This window comes from Acomys minous (genome assembly GCF_964271855.1).
Source record: "Acomys minous genome assembly, chromosome: 17".
In the NCBI taxonomy this organism is placed as follows: Eukaryota; Metazoa; Chordata; class Mammalia; order Rodentia; family Muridae; genus Acomys; species Acomys minous.
In genome coordinates, this window is record NC_140500.1 from 30,293,657 (window position 1) to 30,309,588 (window position 15,932).

At 45.7% G+C, this 15,932-nt stretch overlaps 1 protein-coding gene across 4 annotated transcripts in view; it reads left to right on the top strand.

Moving 5' to 3' along the window:
• Nucleotides 1-15,932, top strand: part of VGLL4 (vestigial like family member 4) — a 122,137-nt gene that overhangs the window by 13,030 nt on the left and 93,175 nt on the right. The window lies entirely within an intron of this gene.

Genomic DNA, 15,932 nt, shown 5'->3' on the forward strand with positions numbered 1-15,932 from the left:
CCTTATTTTGTTTGTTTTTTGTTGTGAGACAGTATCACACTGTGTAGCCCTAGCTAGCCTGGAATTCGTTGTGTAGACCAGCCTGGCCCGAAGTCACAGTGCTGAGAACAAAAGGGCGTGCCACCCGTGCCAGGTGTCCCTTGAGTTTCATGTCCTCATGATACACAGTGCTTGCTTTAGCTGTTGGGCAGACTTTTCTAAGCCTGGGTTTTTAATCAAGAATGGGAGGGCTGGAGAGATGGCTCAGAGGTTAAGAGCACCACCTGTTCTTTCAAAGGTCCTGAGCTCAATTCCCAGCAACCACATGATGGCCCACAGCCATAAGTTGTAATGAGATCTAGTGCCCTCTTCTGACCTGCAGGCAGAATGCTATATATATAATTAAAAAAAAAAAATCTTAAAAAAAAAAAAGATTAGGAGGTGCTGTGGGGCTTTAACGGGAGCTCATGTGTTTGGTGCCTTTCTCCTAGTCTTCAGTGTACTCAAGGGGTCCTCTGTGCTCCCTACCCCGTCTCCTCCAGTCACACAAGGTCATCATTTAGAGAAGTGGTTGGGCAAGATAGCCATCGAGTCCCCCCCTCCTCCGAAGGCTCTTACACGGTTCCCAGGTAGTGAGCTTTTGATTACTGGGGGCTGTGGCTGAATGCATTGTGATGAGGTGTAATTACCCCTCCCCAGGGAAATGGAAGCTTTGGGATGCTGAGTGTCATTTCCAGAGCCACAGGGAGAGGCAGCTCTGGTGACAGGACTTTATCAGAGCATCAGAAAACTCCTTGGCGGCCAAAGATGGCCGCTCCCCGGGTTGACTCGAATAGCTGTCTGGGATGTGTTGCACACTGACATGGCTGGTGGGAAAGCATTTGACTTCCTGTATGTTAGTACCCCAGGCTGGGAATCATTTAAGACAGCAGTTCTCAACCTTCCTAATGCTGCAGCCCTTTTATACAGTTCCTTGTGTTATGGTGACACCCCCAGCCATAAAGTTATTTTTGTTGCTACTTCATAACTATAATTTTGCTACTGTGATGGATCCTAATGTAAATAGCTGTGTTTTCCTGTTGGTCTGAGAGGCAGCACCCATGAAAGGTTCATTCAACCCTCAAAGGGGTTGTGACCCACAGTTAAGAGCAGGCAAAGCATTGTATACATAATAAATAAATACATCTTTAAAAAAAAAACCGGCTGATTTAAAACAACGGAAGGTAAGCGTGACTCTTTGTATCCTTGAGTGTGGAGTTGAGGAATTTCTTTTTCTCCAATACCTGCCCCCACCTTTTAAAAAGCCCCCCCTTTTCAGTTCGTGAATCTCAGTTTTAGGATCGCTTTATTCAGGAGCCAACCTACCTAGGTTCCAACCTACCTAGGCAACCTACCTAGGCAACCTACCTAGGCAACCTACCTAGGCAACCTACCTAGGTTCCAACTTCATGAGTGATGGTTGCCTAAGGGGGCACAGAGTGATGTAGAGCTTAAGGAACATCCTGTTGTAGAGACTCAAAAGCTGTATAAGGGGAGGTAAGCGAACAGGGTAGGGCCACCTGCACAGAACTAATTAGTGCAAGGGGAGGGGACATCTTGCTGCTGTCTGCCCATGAGGCCCTGGCCTGGAGGTGTTTCCCAGAGTAAGAGTGAATCACACGGACGGCTACAGTGATCAGAAGGTAGACTCGGGGACACCTGGTGACTCCTGTTGGGTCAGGAACGCGCTGGTGTGCTTCTGTGGTCCTCCGTGTTCCCCATGTGGTTGCGGCTTCTTGGGATCTGGTTTTGCAAAGAAGATGGGGGGAGTGCAAGGATGCCTGTAGTGGTTACGGGCGAGTAGACACTCCTCTTTGTGTGTTGCCTATGGGAACGGCCCAGGGAATCCCACACGGGAGGTCCACACACTCGGTCGCCAGGCTACACTCAATCCCTGGGACATTTGAAAGAATTTCCTTCTGGTCAGTATGCCACAGTGAGGTTCAAAGGACTCAAGGCATAGGCATTGCACTTTCTGTGTCTGTCCACTACAGTGGCAGTGCATCCTCATGTCAGTGTGCGAGAGGTCACCCAGCTTAGAGACACAGTTGGCCCTGACGCCCGACATCTCTCACTAGATTTCTTAGACTTAACTGGCCCGGCCCAGCCCGACTCAGCTTACTCTGCCCTAGATTAATTCTGTTTTGGCTTTTGTTATAAATTGCTCTTACACTTTAGGGGTGGTTAACATTCTCCCCAACACTTTCAAAAAGCCTTGTGTGTGTGTGTGTAATCTGATTGGGGTGTCTCGTTACGAACACAGGACTGTTTCTTGAGATCAGCTTTCCAGCACATCTTGCTGACCCAGATGAGTCCCTCTACTTTCTTCAGCTCCCAAAGAACTGGAAACTTGGGGGCATTTTGGAGGATGTGATTGTTCTAGCATTTGGGAGCAAATGGAAGGCCCCATGGTACCTGATATCCTGGAGGCTTCATGAGGTCATCCAGCAGAGAATAAAGGCAGCATCTGAGGACGCCAGCAAAAGTAAATAGAAAAAGGGAGGTTTCGTGGTAACACAATAGTAGCTTATCTGGGAGGCCTGGAAGGAATAAATTTACCCAAAATAATCATTCTACCACTCATGAGACTTTGGTTAATTCCATGAGCAACCAGGGCACACCTGGAAGAGGCTGCTGTTCTTGTTCTCTTTGTCTGGGAGAATCTTCCCTCTCGGGGTTGCTTGTGCTGAGGTTGGGGAGTCCTTAACTTTTTCCAACTTATTCATTTACCGGTTAAAAAAAAAGTGATCGAGCTGGGCGTGGTGGCGCACGCCTTTAATTCCAGCACTCGGGAGGCAGAGGCAGGCGGATCGATGTGAGTTTGAGGCCAGCCTGGTCTACAAAGCGAGTCTAGGACAGCTAAGGCTACACAGAGAAACCCTGTCTCAAAAAACCAAAAAACAAACAAACAAACAAAAAGTGATCAAAATACGGAGACCAGACACCTAGCACAGAACAATAATACCTTCATGTCTTTATTTTTCTACTGGTTTGTGTGGATGAGTGCATGCCATGGCACACATGTGAAGGTCAGAGGACAGCTTTGTGGCACTGTTTCTCCCTTTCTACCATATGGCTTCTGGGGCTTGAGCCCAGTTTGTCAGCTTGGGACCCAGTGCCTTTTCCCATTGTGTTGGTTCTTCTCTATTGCTGTGGTAAAACATCATGACCAAGGTAACTTGAAGAAGAAAGAATTTACTCGGGCTTACGTTTACAGATGGTTAGAGTCCATAGTGGCAGGGACAGCATGGCAGCAGGCCCAGGCTGAGAGCTCACATGCTGAGCCACAATTAGAGAAGCAGAGAGTGCCCTCAGGGAGGCAGAGGCAGGCTGATCACTGTGAGTTCAAGGCCAGCCTGCTCTACAAAGAGAGTTCAGGGCTACACAGAGAAACTCTTGTCTTGAAAAACAAACAAAAAGAAAAAAGAAAAAAAGGAAAGAAACTGAGTGCCTGAACTGGAAATGGGCAAGACTAAACACTCAGAGTCCACTTTCAGTGACTTATTTCCTTCAGCAAAGCCACACCTGCTAAGGTTGCCTAAACAGGGCCACCAACTGGGGAGCAAGTGTTGAAATTCCAGAGACCATGTGGGACATTTCTCATTCGAACCACCACTTTTATTTTGGTGCCTTTTGTACCATACCTCATCCTATTGTGATGCTTACAAAATATTTTTGTCACTTTTTTCTTGTATTTTCTAGAGTATAAGATTTTATAACTGGCTTGCATGCTTTAGTTGAAATCTTTTGGGTAACTTTTTTGAGAAGTCCACATTTGTGTTCTGGGAGTATCTTTTCTCTCTGAAAGCCTCTCTTTTTTTTTAAACCCTATGCTTAAAGCATGTATTAAAATATTTTAATTTAAAATATTTAAAATTTAATTTTAATAATAAAATATCTCCACTTTAAGAACAAAGATCTTGCTGGTTGATGGTGGTGCACGCCTTTAATCTAGGACTCAGGAGGCAGAGGAAGGCAGATCTCTGAGTTTGAGGCCAGCCTGATCTACAGAGTGAGTTCCAGAACAGCCAAGGCTACACAGAAACCCTGTCTCAAAAAAGAAGAAAGAGGAGGAGGAAGAGGAGGAGGAGGAGAAGGAAGAGAAAGAAGAGGAGATGACAATGATGACTATGACAATTCCAAATAAAGATCTTTCTGGTAGTTGTTGAGATGGTGTCCAGACTTCCTTAAACTTCTCAGTTCAAATGATTCTCTTGTCTCAGCCTCCCAAGTAGCTGATATGTGCCACAGTACTTGAGTTAAGTTTTTAAAAACTTTTGGCTTTATTTATTTTTCAAGATTTAATTATATATATGTGTATATGTGTATGCTATGTGAGTGAGTGCCACATGAGCGTAGGGGCCCACAGTGCCACAAGAGGGCGTCAGATCCCCTGGAGCTGGCGTTACAGCCAGCTGTGAGCTGCCTGATGTGAGTGCTAGGAACTGAGCCTCTGTTGGTGTTAAGAGCACCAGCAAGTGCTCTTAATGACCGGACCATCAGAGGGCAAAACTTTATTTTAGGGGTTTGTGCAGAGTGGTGCATGTGGAGAACAGCATTGGAGCATGCAGCATTATGGACCTGTTTCATACCTGCACTGCCGGCGCCTTCTTTGGTGAAGGCCCTTGGAAGGGGACGGATGACTGAAGCATAGGTGACCTTAGTCCTTCCTTGTAAGGACTTCTGGGGAGTTCCAGCTGTCATTGGTAAGAGATAAGCCCCCAGCTGTGTGCATCATTTTCATCTCCCTAGGTTGTTGTTGATTTTGCCTAGAAAGAAAAGAAGCAGAGGCAGAGTGTGGTGGCGCACACCTTTAATCCCCACACATGGGAGGCAGAGGCAGGTGGCTCTCTGTGAGACTGAGGCCAGCTTTGTCTACATAGTGGGTTCCAGGATGGCCAGAGCTACATAGTGAGTGAGACCTTGTCTCAAGAAAAGAGGGAGAGGAAAAAACTAATAGATTATGCCCTGGTGAAATGCGTTCACAACATTTTCTCAGACCGATAGATTGCTGTGACTAGTATCTGCAGCGGTGGCATTTGCTCCTTCCTCCTTGCCTTTCCTCTCAAGATCTAAACTTGTGACTTTTGAACAGTTTGAAGATGGTACCTCATGAGAGAGCAGTTCATGCATGCTTGACTCCCATGCCTTTTCGTGGAACTGATCTCTGAGAATCTCTGGAGAGAGCCCCACACTCAGCCTGCACACTGTGTGGTTCTGTTAAGGTCCGTTGTGAAGAAGGTAAGGCCCAAGGTAACGAACTGAGGCCCACAGCTTGACCAACCTTGAGGGCATCTCTGTGCTTTGAGGTCATCTTCCTCTTGCGATCTGGGAGGATTGACCAACATGTGGGCTGTGGAAATGTAACTACCAGGGGCATCCCGCCCTTGCAGAAATGGACCAAGAGGCAGCTTCTGTGGAGATGCAGTAGACAAAAATTGTATACACGCATGCCTTGGAGCTCAGACTGTGTCTGCTGGAACTCTGGCCCATGAGATGAGAGGGGCAAATCGGTCAGGAACCCTCCCTAGCTAGAAAGTTGCCAGTTAGTTGTTTTACTGTGCCTCTGACTCTTGCTTTCATTAGCTTGTACTTCAGAAAAATAAGCTGTCAAAATAGTGCCTTGAAACGAAAGACCTGGATCCTGAGAGTCTGTTGTTTGGAAACCTCTGCTTGCTGAGGGCGAGTGCCCTTCTGCCTTATGTCCCAAGCATAAGCACACACCCTTTGGTATATATGGCGGACACTTAAGAAACATTCGTTGTCAATAAAATTGTCACTGGGGTGTGATTCCTCTCTGAAAAGTTGATTTATTTAATACCGGTGAAACAGATCATTGTTGAAGTTGAAGTGCACTGATTCTGAGCCCCACCTCCACCTGTTCATTGTCTTTGATAGCACATTGTTGTTTAGTAAGCCTTTTCTTTTGAATCTTATAGCAAGGACGTGCAAGCACGCTATCTTGGAAATACCAGAGAGAAAAACTAAGCTTGTGGAAGCTAGACTCCTGATCCAAGATTAAGACAAAGAAACACACAACATGCAACACTCAGTATGCTCTCTCCCTAACACACTGTCCTCAGCAGAGCAGCTATTAGCTGGGTGCTTCGGAGGTGGAGGAAGGAGGGTCAGGAGTTGAAGGTCATCCTCGGCTACATAGCAAGTGTGAGCCCATCCCTGGGCTACATGGGATCTGGTCTCAAACAAAACAGCTGATAGGTGGTGAGGCTAACCACTGCAGGCTCTTCAGGATTGGGGGTGCCACAGGGCGCTGAGGGTCCCTTTGCTGCTCTTTTATGTTTGATAGTGTCTGGAGCCATCCCCGAACGCCCTCTACCTGCCAAGCTTCCTTTTGCTTCCTAATGTAAACACTTGAGATGAGGTAGTGGTGTTCTGAACTTGCTGAAGCCACTTTCTGGGTGCGGGCAGTCACCCTAATCAAATTTGCATCCCAGGCTAGGCATTTAATCAGGAGGGCTTCCCTCCAGAGGCAGCTATTTAAAATCTGCTGTTTTTATAGTTTCATATCAGATCCGATTAGCATAATGAGTGTTAGAAATGGATCTGTGCTGTGGAAAAATAAAGTGGCTTGTTAATTAGCATAATAGATGTAGAAAATAGCATTGAATAGCTCTTCAGACACTTGAGGCCGGGTTGTGTTTCCCTTAGACGAATATTTCTCAACCTTTTAGATACCTTTGTTTTCCTTCACTACACATAAAAATGTTGCAGGCTATTTTCATGTCATTTGCAATTCAAATGAAAATATCAGAGCCAAGAATCCATGGAAGAAGACCTGACTTTTTCTTTTCTTTTCTTTTCTTTCTTCTTCTTCTTTTTTTTTTTTTTTTTACCTTTTTCTTATTTTATGTGTATGACTGCTTTCCCTGCATATATGTTCATGACCCTCATGCACAATTGATACCATGGAGGCCAGAAAGATCCTGGAATTACAGATGGCTGTGAGCCACCATGTGGGTCCTGGGAATTGAACCTGGATCCTCTGGAAGAGTAGCCAGTGCCCTTAACCACTGAGCTTTCTTCCTGGCGAAGGACTTTTTTGCTGTTTTGTTGGCTGCTTCCTTTTCTTGTTCCTTCTCTCTGCAGCATGAGGATCTTCTGCCCTAATCAGATCTGATGGAGCTTCTGGCACACTCCCATGCCTTTGTTAGATTGAACCTTCTCCACCAGCCCTGGGCTGCCAGTGCCCTCTGGGGTATACTGCCCAGAAGTGCTTTTATATGCACTCTAGTGAACATGGTGTGCCCCAGACCAGCTCACCTTTAAATCACCCATGAGATCTGGTATTAGGGGACAGAGGCGTGGGGCAGGCTGGTGGTCTTGAAGAAGGCTGACCCTGCCTCAAGCACAGCTCCAGAGAGCTCAGGGTAGCAGTGGTGGGAATAGTCACACAATGGCAAATGTCTGCCCTTAATTTCCTTTCTTTGTAAAGAGTGTTTATTTTTACTTATTTATTTATTTATTTTATTCACCCGCATACACTGGCTCCAGCCAATTGTTTCTTAATGGATTATGAGGGCTAGCATTGTCAAATTTTGTAATTGTTGAGGAAAAACTGCCTTTGTGCAAATGTTTTTTATGCAACATTTATGATGATTTCATAAGTTTGAGAATTCTGTGCGTTCTCTAGACAGATTGGACTTTATAAATGGCTTCTGGTCTAGTCAAAAAAGGTAATGGTAGGGTTGGTTTGTTTGTTTTATTTTTCCCATTTTGAAGTGTAGGGATCAACCCAGGGCCTCACATGTGGCTCAAGTGTGCCCCCACTGAGCTGTGCCCCCAGCCCTAGTGCACTTCTTTTACAGTTCTCTCTTTTATTTTATTTTATCTTTTCTTTCTTTCTTTCTTTCTTTCTTTCTTTCTTTCTTTCTCTCTTTCTTTCTTTTTTTTTTTTCTTTCCAGACAGGGTGTCACTATGTAGCCCTGGCTGGCCTAGTAGACTCTAAGGTAGACTAGGCTGGCCTTGAACTCACAGAGATCCCTCCCCTATCCCTGCTGGGACTAAAGACAGGCACTGCATGTCCAGCCTTGCTGTACCCTCATTGCATCTCTCACTACCCATTCTCGGTGTGGTGATGGTAGCAGAAGGAAGGAAAGTGCTCTGTATCCTGACACTGTCCCCCCTCCCCCAACCCCCAGCTCTGTCATTATTTCCATGAGGAAATTCATTAGGGAAAAAAACAGCTGGAGAGATGGCTCAGAGGTTAAGAGCACTGACTGTTCTTCCGAAGGTCCTGAGTTCAATTCCCAGCAACCACACAGTGGCTCACAACTATCCGTAATGTGATCTGCTGCCCTCTTCTGCCCTGCAGGTGTACATGCAGGCAGAGCACTATGTACATAATCAATCAATCAATCAATCAATCTTTAAAAAAACAAACAAAACTTTAAGATTTGTGTATTTGAGTGTGTGTCTGTGGGTATGTATGGGTATGTGAAAGTGCACGTATGGCTGCACGTATGCCACGGTGTTAGTGTGGAGGTCTACGCCTCGGTGTTAGTGTGGAGGTCTGAGGACGACTTGCAGGAGTCAGTTCTCTCCTTCCACCACGGGGCCTCTGGGGATTGAGCTCGTCAGGTTGTGAGTAAATACTTATTACCTACTAAGCCATCTTGCTGGCTTCAGTTTAAAAATTTTGTGTGTGTGTGTGTGTGTGTGTGTGTGTGTGTGTGTGTAAGAATATCATACATGACTACTATTTTTTTAAAAGTAAGTTCTTTTTCCCTATGTGGCTCAAGCTGGCCCCGGCTTATCTTGTTGAGTGCATGGATTTCAGGTGCTCACTAGAGATGAATGGCACGGCTTGCAGAATTTTTGTTGGCTGAGCGTCTGATGTGGGTGTCATGTGCAGCAATATTGCATTAGGGTTCACATACTCAGAGAAATCGAATCAAGTCTGAACAGTCACACGGGTGCATCCTTCTCGGGTTTATGTTTATTGGAGTCGCCGTTTTATTGAATCTAACTCTCAATTCTTGGTAAATGAAGTGAATCAATCTTCGCCTTTCACTGGCTTGTGCTCATTTCTCTGAAGCCTTTCCCATCGAGCCTTATGTGGGGTGGTTTTTGCCCCTTACTTTGTAAAATACTGTTTAAATGTCCCTTGTTTCAGAGAACTTATCTTGTTAACTAGACCAATTTAAAAAAATGTTTTATTTAATTTAAATTTATGTGTGTTAGTGTGAGGTGCCAGAGAGTTACAGACAGTTGCGAGCTGCCATGTGGGTGCTGGGAATTGAACCCTGGTCCTATTGGAAGAGCAGTCAGTGCTCTTAACCACTGGGCCATCTCTCCAGCCCCCAACTAGACCAATTTTTAAAAAAACTAATTGAATACAAGATAAATTTCTTGAGCGTGTCTGTCTGTCTGTCTGTGGGTATGTGCACTTGAGGGCAGTGCCTGCAGAGGCCTGAAGGAGCCTTGAGATTCCCCCAGAGTTGGAGTTGATAGGCAGTTGTGAGCCACACGACAGAGATGTGGAGAAGTGAATGTGAGTCCTTTGCGAGATCAGTATATGTGAGCTAAATCTTGTAATGTAGCCCAGGCTGGCCTTCGCCATTTTCTGCCCTAGCCTGGCAGGCTGTACAACTACACTCTGTAGTTGACGTTTCTGTTGTAGACAAAGCCTTTGTAGCCCAGGCTGACTTTGAACTTGTCATGCTGCTGTCTTCGCCTCTAGATTACAGGCACATACCACTGCACCCAGCTTGTATTGACTGTTAGAATATGTTCCACTGAGCAGGAAAGCTGTCACTCGGTGGCCATAAAGGCTTTGTACTTACTTGGAGAAGAACCTGTTACCTCTTGAATAAAACAAAAAAAAAATTTTTTTTCCCGAGACAGGGTTTCTCTGTGTATCCTTGGCTGTCCTAGACTCACTTTGTAGACCAAGCTAGGCTTTAACTCACTGTGATCCGCCTGCCTCTGCCTCCCAAGTGCTGGGATTAAAGGCGTACGCCACCACTGCCCGGCTGAATAAAACAATTTGATGTAGGAATATCTATCTCCCTTGGGAGGACAAACTGAATTCCGAATCCTTGAGTATCCCCGTGTCAAAAGTCCTTTAAAACAACAGCAAAATGGTTATTTACATATAAAAATAAACAGTGCTGGAAAATTAAGAAGTAGGGTACTTTCCTGGCAGAGGGGAGGCAAGTGGGTTCAGATGGAAAACAAAACCAAAAAAACAGGAACAAAATTTTAAAAAAAGAAAGAAAAGAAAGTAACTTGCAACACAGATTCAGAAGAGAGGGGATTAAAGCCGGAGCTTGTAGTGACCTGCCCGACGCTGGCAGGGAGCGCTCCAGAAAGCCCTCACGTGGGGCTTGAGGCAGCTGAGTGACATGTAAGCCTCTGTGTGGGTCCCCTCTGCCTGGGGAGGAGGTGCAGGGAAGGAGGTCTGAGCAGTGTCTACAGGAAGAGAGACTGCTGTGCTCCTTTTCTTTGTGTTGATTGGCCCAGGAGTTCGAACGCAGGGACTTGTGGGAGCTGGACTAGAAAGAACCCCACTCTGCTGTGCCAGCCCATCCTTGTTCCTCTGGCTTATGCCTAAAAAGCCTACCCATTGACCATCTCTGTCCCCCAACTTTCTTTCTTTTGAAATAGGGTCTTACTATGAGCCCTGGCTGGCCTGGAACTTTCTGTGCAGACCAGGCTGGCTTTGAACTCTGGATGAATGAAAGCTATGAGCCATCTTCTTGAGAAGTAAACCCGGGGCTTTGAATTCATTGTTCAGTTGCTCATTTTGGTCGTAAAGCAGTATGGCCAGGGCTGGAAATGTGGCTCAGTGGTAGCGTGCTTGTCTCACATGCCCGAGGCCCCGGGTTCAGTTTCTGGGGCCTCAAAAGTCATTCTCTTCCTCTGGTGCAGCCCCCACAGTTCAGTGTCTCTACGGTCTCTGCTTGTGGGAAGGCCAAGGCTGGAGAAGCACTGGGCCAGCAAAAGTACAAACAAGACAACGCAGCAAAGCCCATTTCTGCCTAATTAACTCAGCTCTGTTCAAGGAGTGTGCCCTAAGAGCACATCACCTACTGCAGAGCTGGGAAAAACCGAAAGCCCTGAAAGCAAAATCAAGCCCTGAGAAACCCAAAAAATAAGACTATGCTCACGGACCACCTGTGCAGGTGCACACCTCTAACCCCAGCACTAGGGAGGCAGAGGTAGGCGGATCTCCAAGTTCGAGGCCTGCCCAGTCTCCAGAGCTAGCTCCAGGCCAGCCAGGGTTACATATGAGAGCCTATCTCAGAAACAATAAAAATAGCAAAACACATCATCAAAAAGTCCCTAAAACAAGACAACAACAACAAAAATATGCTTGTGGTATGATCCTGATTTTGCAAAAAAAAAAAAAAAAAAGAAAGAAAGAAAGAGAGAAAGAAAGCAGCATAACAAACATTGGTTTTAGCTGTAATTATCTCTTAGAAGTAATCTTTCCCCTGTATTTTAAAAAAAGTTAATGAATTAAACATAAAATGATCACATCTTATTTCATGAGCTTCATTTCACATAATGACTTAGTAATTATTCTTTTGTTAAATGAGTTGCTTGTACTTAGTGACCTCTTTCTGCTCCGTTTAGTTGTTTCATAATTTCAGAAACAAAAATTTCAAGTGAAAGAATATTATTATTATTTGAGTAGTGCAAATGTAAATTAGGGAAAAGAAAAAACTGCGGAGGACGGGAGGGGCTCAGGGAGAAGTACTCTGTTGCTATTACTATTATTCAGAGAAGATCTCAAGTAGCCAAGGCTGGCCCTGAGTCACCAGGTATCCAAGCATGACTTTGAATTTCCAACCACCCTGGGTGTAGGCACACCTGTTTGTTTGTTTGTTTTAAAGATTTATTTATTATTTATACAATATTCTGCTTGGATGTGAGACAGCAGGCCAGAAGAGGGCACCAGATCTCATTATAGGTGGTCGTGAGCCACCATGTGATTGCTGGGAATTGAACTCAGGACCTTTGGAAGAACAGATAGTGCTCTTAACCTCTGAGCCATCTCTCCAGCCCTGCTTGTTTGTTTCAAAGATTTTTTTTATGTGTATGGGTATTTTTTTTTAAATAGGATTTTTCTGTGCAGTCCTGGAACTAGCATTGTAGACCAGGCTGGCCTCAAACTTGCAGAGTCACGGGCTTCTCCCTCTAGACTGCTGGGATTAAAGGTGTGCACCACCACGCTGGGCTACTTTGTTTTTGAGAACTTGTGACTCAGTAGATAAAACATTAACTCTAGTGCTTGCTCGTTTGTTCGTTAGCGCGGATGAACGGCTGCAGGAGTTATAGGGAGGGTTTCGTTGTGTAAATCTATAGTTTTGAGTTGTTCATATTCACGTGGGTTTTAAGAGGCACCGGAATGTAGCTAAGAGAAAGAGTAAGGAGGACCCAAAGCAGCCACAGAATTGGGGAGACTAAAGTAGGAGGTGTGTGGGTTTGAGGTTAGCCTTGGCTACGTGTAGTAAGTCAGGCCTGGGTCATCCTGGGCAACCTAGTGAGACTGTCTCAGAAACCATAACAATAAAACAGAAAAGGAAAGCCGGGTGTTGGTGGCGCATGCCTTTAACCCTAGCACTCGGGAGGCAAAAGCTGGTGGATCTCTGAGTTCAAGGCCAACCTGGTCTATAGAGTGAGTTCCAAGACAGCCAGGGCGACACAGAGAAACCCTGTCTTGAAAAAACAAAACAAAACAAAACAAAACAAAAAAAAACAGAAAAGGAAAAGCATAGTTTCTTTTTTGTGTGCTTGAGAATTTCATATACATGCATCCAATGTTTTTTGATCAAGTCCCCTCCAATCCCTTGGTCCTGTTTCCTTTGCCCGCCCTCCAGCTAGCCCCTCCCAGCATCCTTTTTTCTTTCTAAGCCTATTGAGTCCACTCAGCTCTGCCAGTATGTTGTGCATGGGAAAGTGGTTTTTCTTCGTCTTTTTTTTGAGATGTGGTCCCTTTATCTAGCCCTGGCTGTCCTGGAACTCAGCAGAGATCCCCTGCTCTGCCTCTGCTTCCCCAGCGTTGAGATTAAAGGCTGTGCCACCACGCCCAACGGGAAAGTGTATTTTCATGTAACAGAAGGTAGGAAGTGTATGCTATAGTGTGGGCGTGAAATGTAAGGAAAACACGCAGAGCACAGTTGACACTGCGTCCAGCATTAACCTGTTAGTACCAGTTAGACTTTGAATAGGTGTTTCAGCTCCACCTGGTGTAGTTTATGCCATGCGTTTGCTTTGATCGAAAATGATTAACCAAATACCGTTTATTGCCTCAATCTCTTAAGAGGTCTAAAAGTAGTTCCAATCGGCTGTTCTTGCAGCACAGGTATCAAATGCTAGCCATATTTGTTTTTGTAAGGACAGGCATTGTTTGTCGTATTTTGGGGCCAGCTTGCTTTGTGGCCTAGGCTGGCCTTGAACAGGCTCTCCGACCCCATCCTCTCTTTACTGTTGTTGGGATTGCATGTGCGCTACCACACCCAGTTCAAGCTCCTATTCTGGTGAGCTTCTGTAAAGGTTTATGTAGCAGATAACTTATATATTATACACTTATAGTTTTGCTTTCTCTCTGGGGTTTTACCCTCCTATGAACCGTTTTACTCTTAACTAAACAGAGCGGGGGTGTAAGTCGGTAACATAGCATGTTACCTCGCTTGCCTGAGATCCCGAATTCAGTCCCCAGGACATAAGCACAGTGAAAACTAAGTACCCGAGTAAAGCCATGAGTTGGCTAGTGAATCAGCAAGTCTGCAGAGTTGGGCGAGCCCCATGGCACCTGGGATGCTCCAAACACAGCAAGTGCAGCCGAGAGGCAGTGAGTGGGCAGTGTGCTCCACTGCATTTTGTGATGGCACCCTAAGATACGATTTGAAGGGCATACTGACACCACTGAGGTAGGATGCTGTAGCAGCACCTTGTAAATTATGACGCCTGCGTTTCCAGCCTTTTCCCCCTACCTTTTTGGGCGTGAAACCCAGGTCCTCACACGTGCGTTCTGCACTGAGTAATGCTCCAAGCGCTGAGGACGTCCTTTCTTCCTTTTCCTACATCTCCCCCATCCGGTCCCCTTTCCTTGTTAATTTGGGAGAAGGGAGAACAACAAATCTTTAACATCAGGGAATAAGTATTGCTGGTCTTTCATTTCTGGGCTGTTTGTGGTGTGTATATTGAGTAGGTGGCTTGAGTCCAGTGGCTGGATGGACATTCACACACATGTGGGCAGCACTGACTGGACTCGGGCCATAGGAAAGAGAGAACATGAAGTCGGGAGAGTGATGAGATGGGGTCCCCTGGGGGGTGCTGGAAAGAGTGTGTGATGGATTGGATGTGACCTGTATATAGTATATACGTTTATGAAAATTTCAAGGTGGAGAGATGGCTCCACATGCTCTCGTTGAGGATCCAAATTCAATTCCCAGCATCAACATGGTAGTTTATAACCATCCATAACTCCCGTTCCAGGGGATCTGACGCCCATAAGGCACCAAGCACACATGTGGTGCACATATATACATGTAGGTGACACACACATGTAAAATGAATCTAATTTCAAAGTACAATTAAAAATTATATTTTCAAAGAATAAATTTATTATTATTATTATTATGATGATGATGATGATGATGCTATTGTTTGGCTTTTTGAAACAGGGCTTCTTTGTGTAGTTTTGGCTGTCCTGGGCTCACTTTGCAGACCGAGTTGGCATCAAACTTACAGTGATCCACCTGCCTCTGCTTTCCCGAGTGCTGGTATTAAAGACATGTGCACGGCTACTTTTTTTTTTTTTTTAAAGATACCAAAAATTGTGCTGAACATGCATAAACTTTTTTTTATTCACAAAGAATACAGTAAGAAATGATTGATGCACAGTTTATACTGATAGCCTTTGTATTACTAGCCATTTAGAGACAACTCAGATACCCACATCGTTGTACCTAACAGACTTGAGCGCCTGTGGAGTTTGGTGTTTTTGAGGGGCTCCGAATCCAGTCCCCAGTCCCCTTCGGACAGTGGGACACCCGGCCAGGGCTCTTCTCTTTCTGAGTCTTCACTCAGCCCCTGTCTCTCTCTTTTCTTTGTTCTGACTCTTAAGATGTCCCAGCATGCGTTTCCGCTTAACGCCCTGCTGGGGTCATGGCCACACTTGCAGAAGGCCTGCTGTCTGGAGTTGTCACTGACAGCCGTGTGACCCCAGAGATCAATCTTCCTGAGCCTCAATGAAGTAAAAAGCCATTTGTCTGCTGTGAGATGATATCTTCTATTCATGTCAGGATGCTGCGCCCATGAGCTCTCAGCAGTATGACCTCTTAAGCAAGACCTGGGCAGTGAAAACACCAGAAGACATTTCAGAGTGGAGGAACTATCACAAGCCCTCTGCCTCACCCCCACCTCACCCCACCCCCACCCACCCCACCCCCACCCACCCCTACCCCCAGATAAGAAGCCATATACAATTAATGGCTGCTAAGAGAGGGAGTCTTCTTCCAGGGCGATCCCTCCCCCATCAGTACTCATATGTGAAATTCTCAAAAAGAAGGCAGGCACAGTAGCAAGGGACTAGAGCTGCCATGTCAGAGTTATGTTAAGAGTTAAATCAGGCAGTGGTGGTTCACACCTTTAATCCCAGCACTGGGGAAGCAGAGGCAGGCAAACTCCCGGTGAGTTCGAGGCCAGCCTTGTCTACAGAGTGAGTTCCTGGACATCCAGGGATACACAGAGAAACCCTGGCTTGAGAAAGAAAAAAAAAAGTTAAATGAGATGATGCATGCAACCTTGGCTTCTAGAGTCAGAAAGGGCTTAGGTGGACTAGGCTGGTATGCTAGGATGACCAGGATGCAAGCTGGACCCTCCTGGGGTCCCTCTTCACCCCTCATGCCACAGATTCCTTCATCACCTTCTGGAGCCTTTG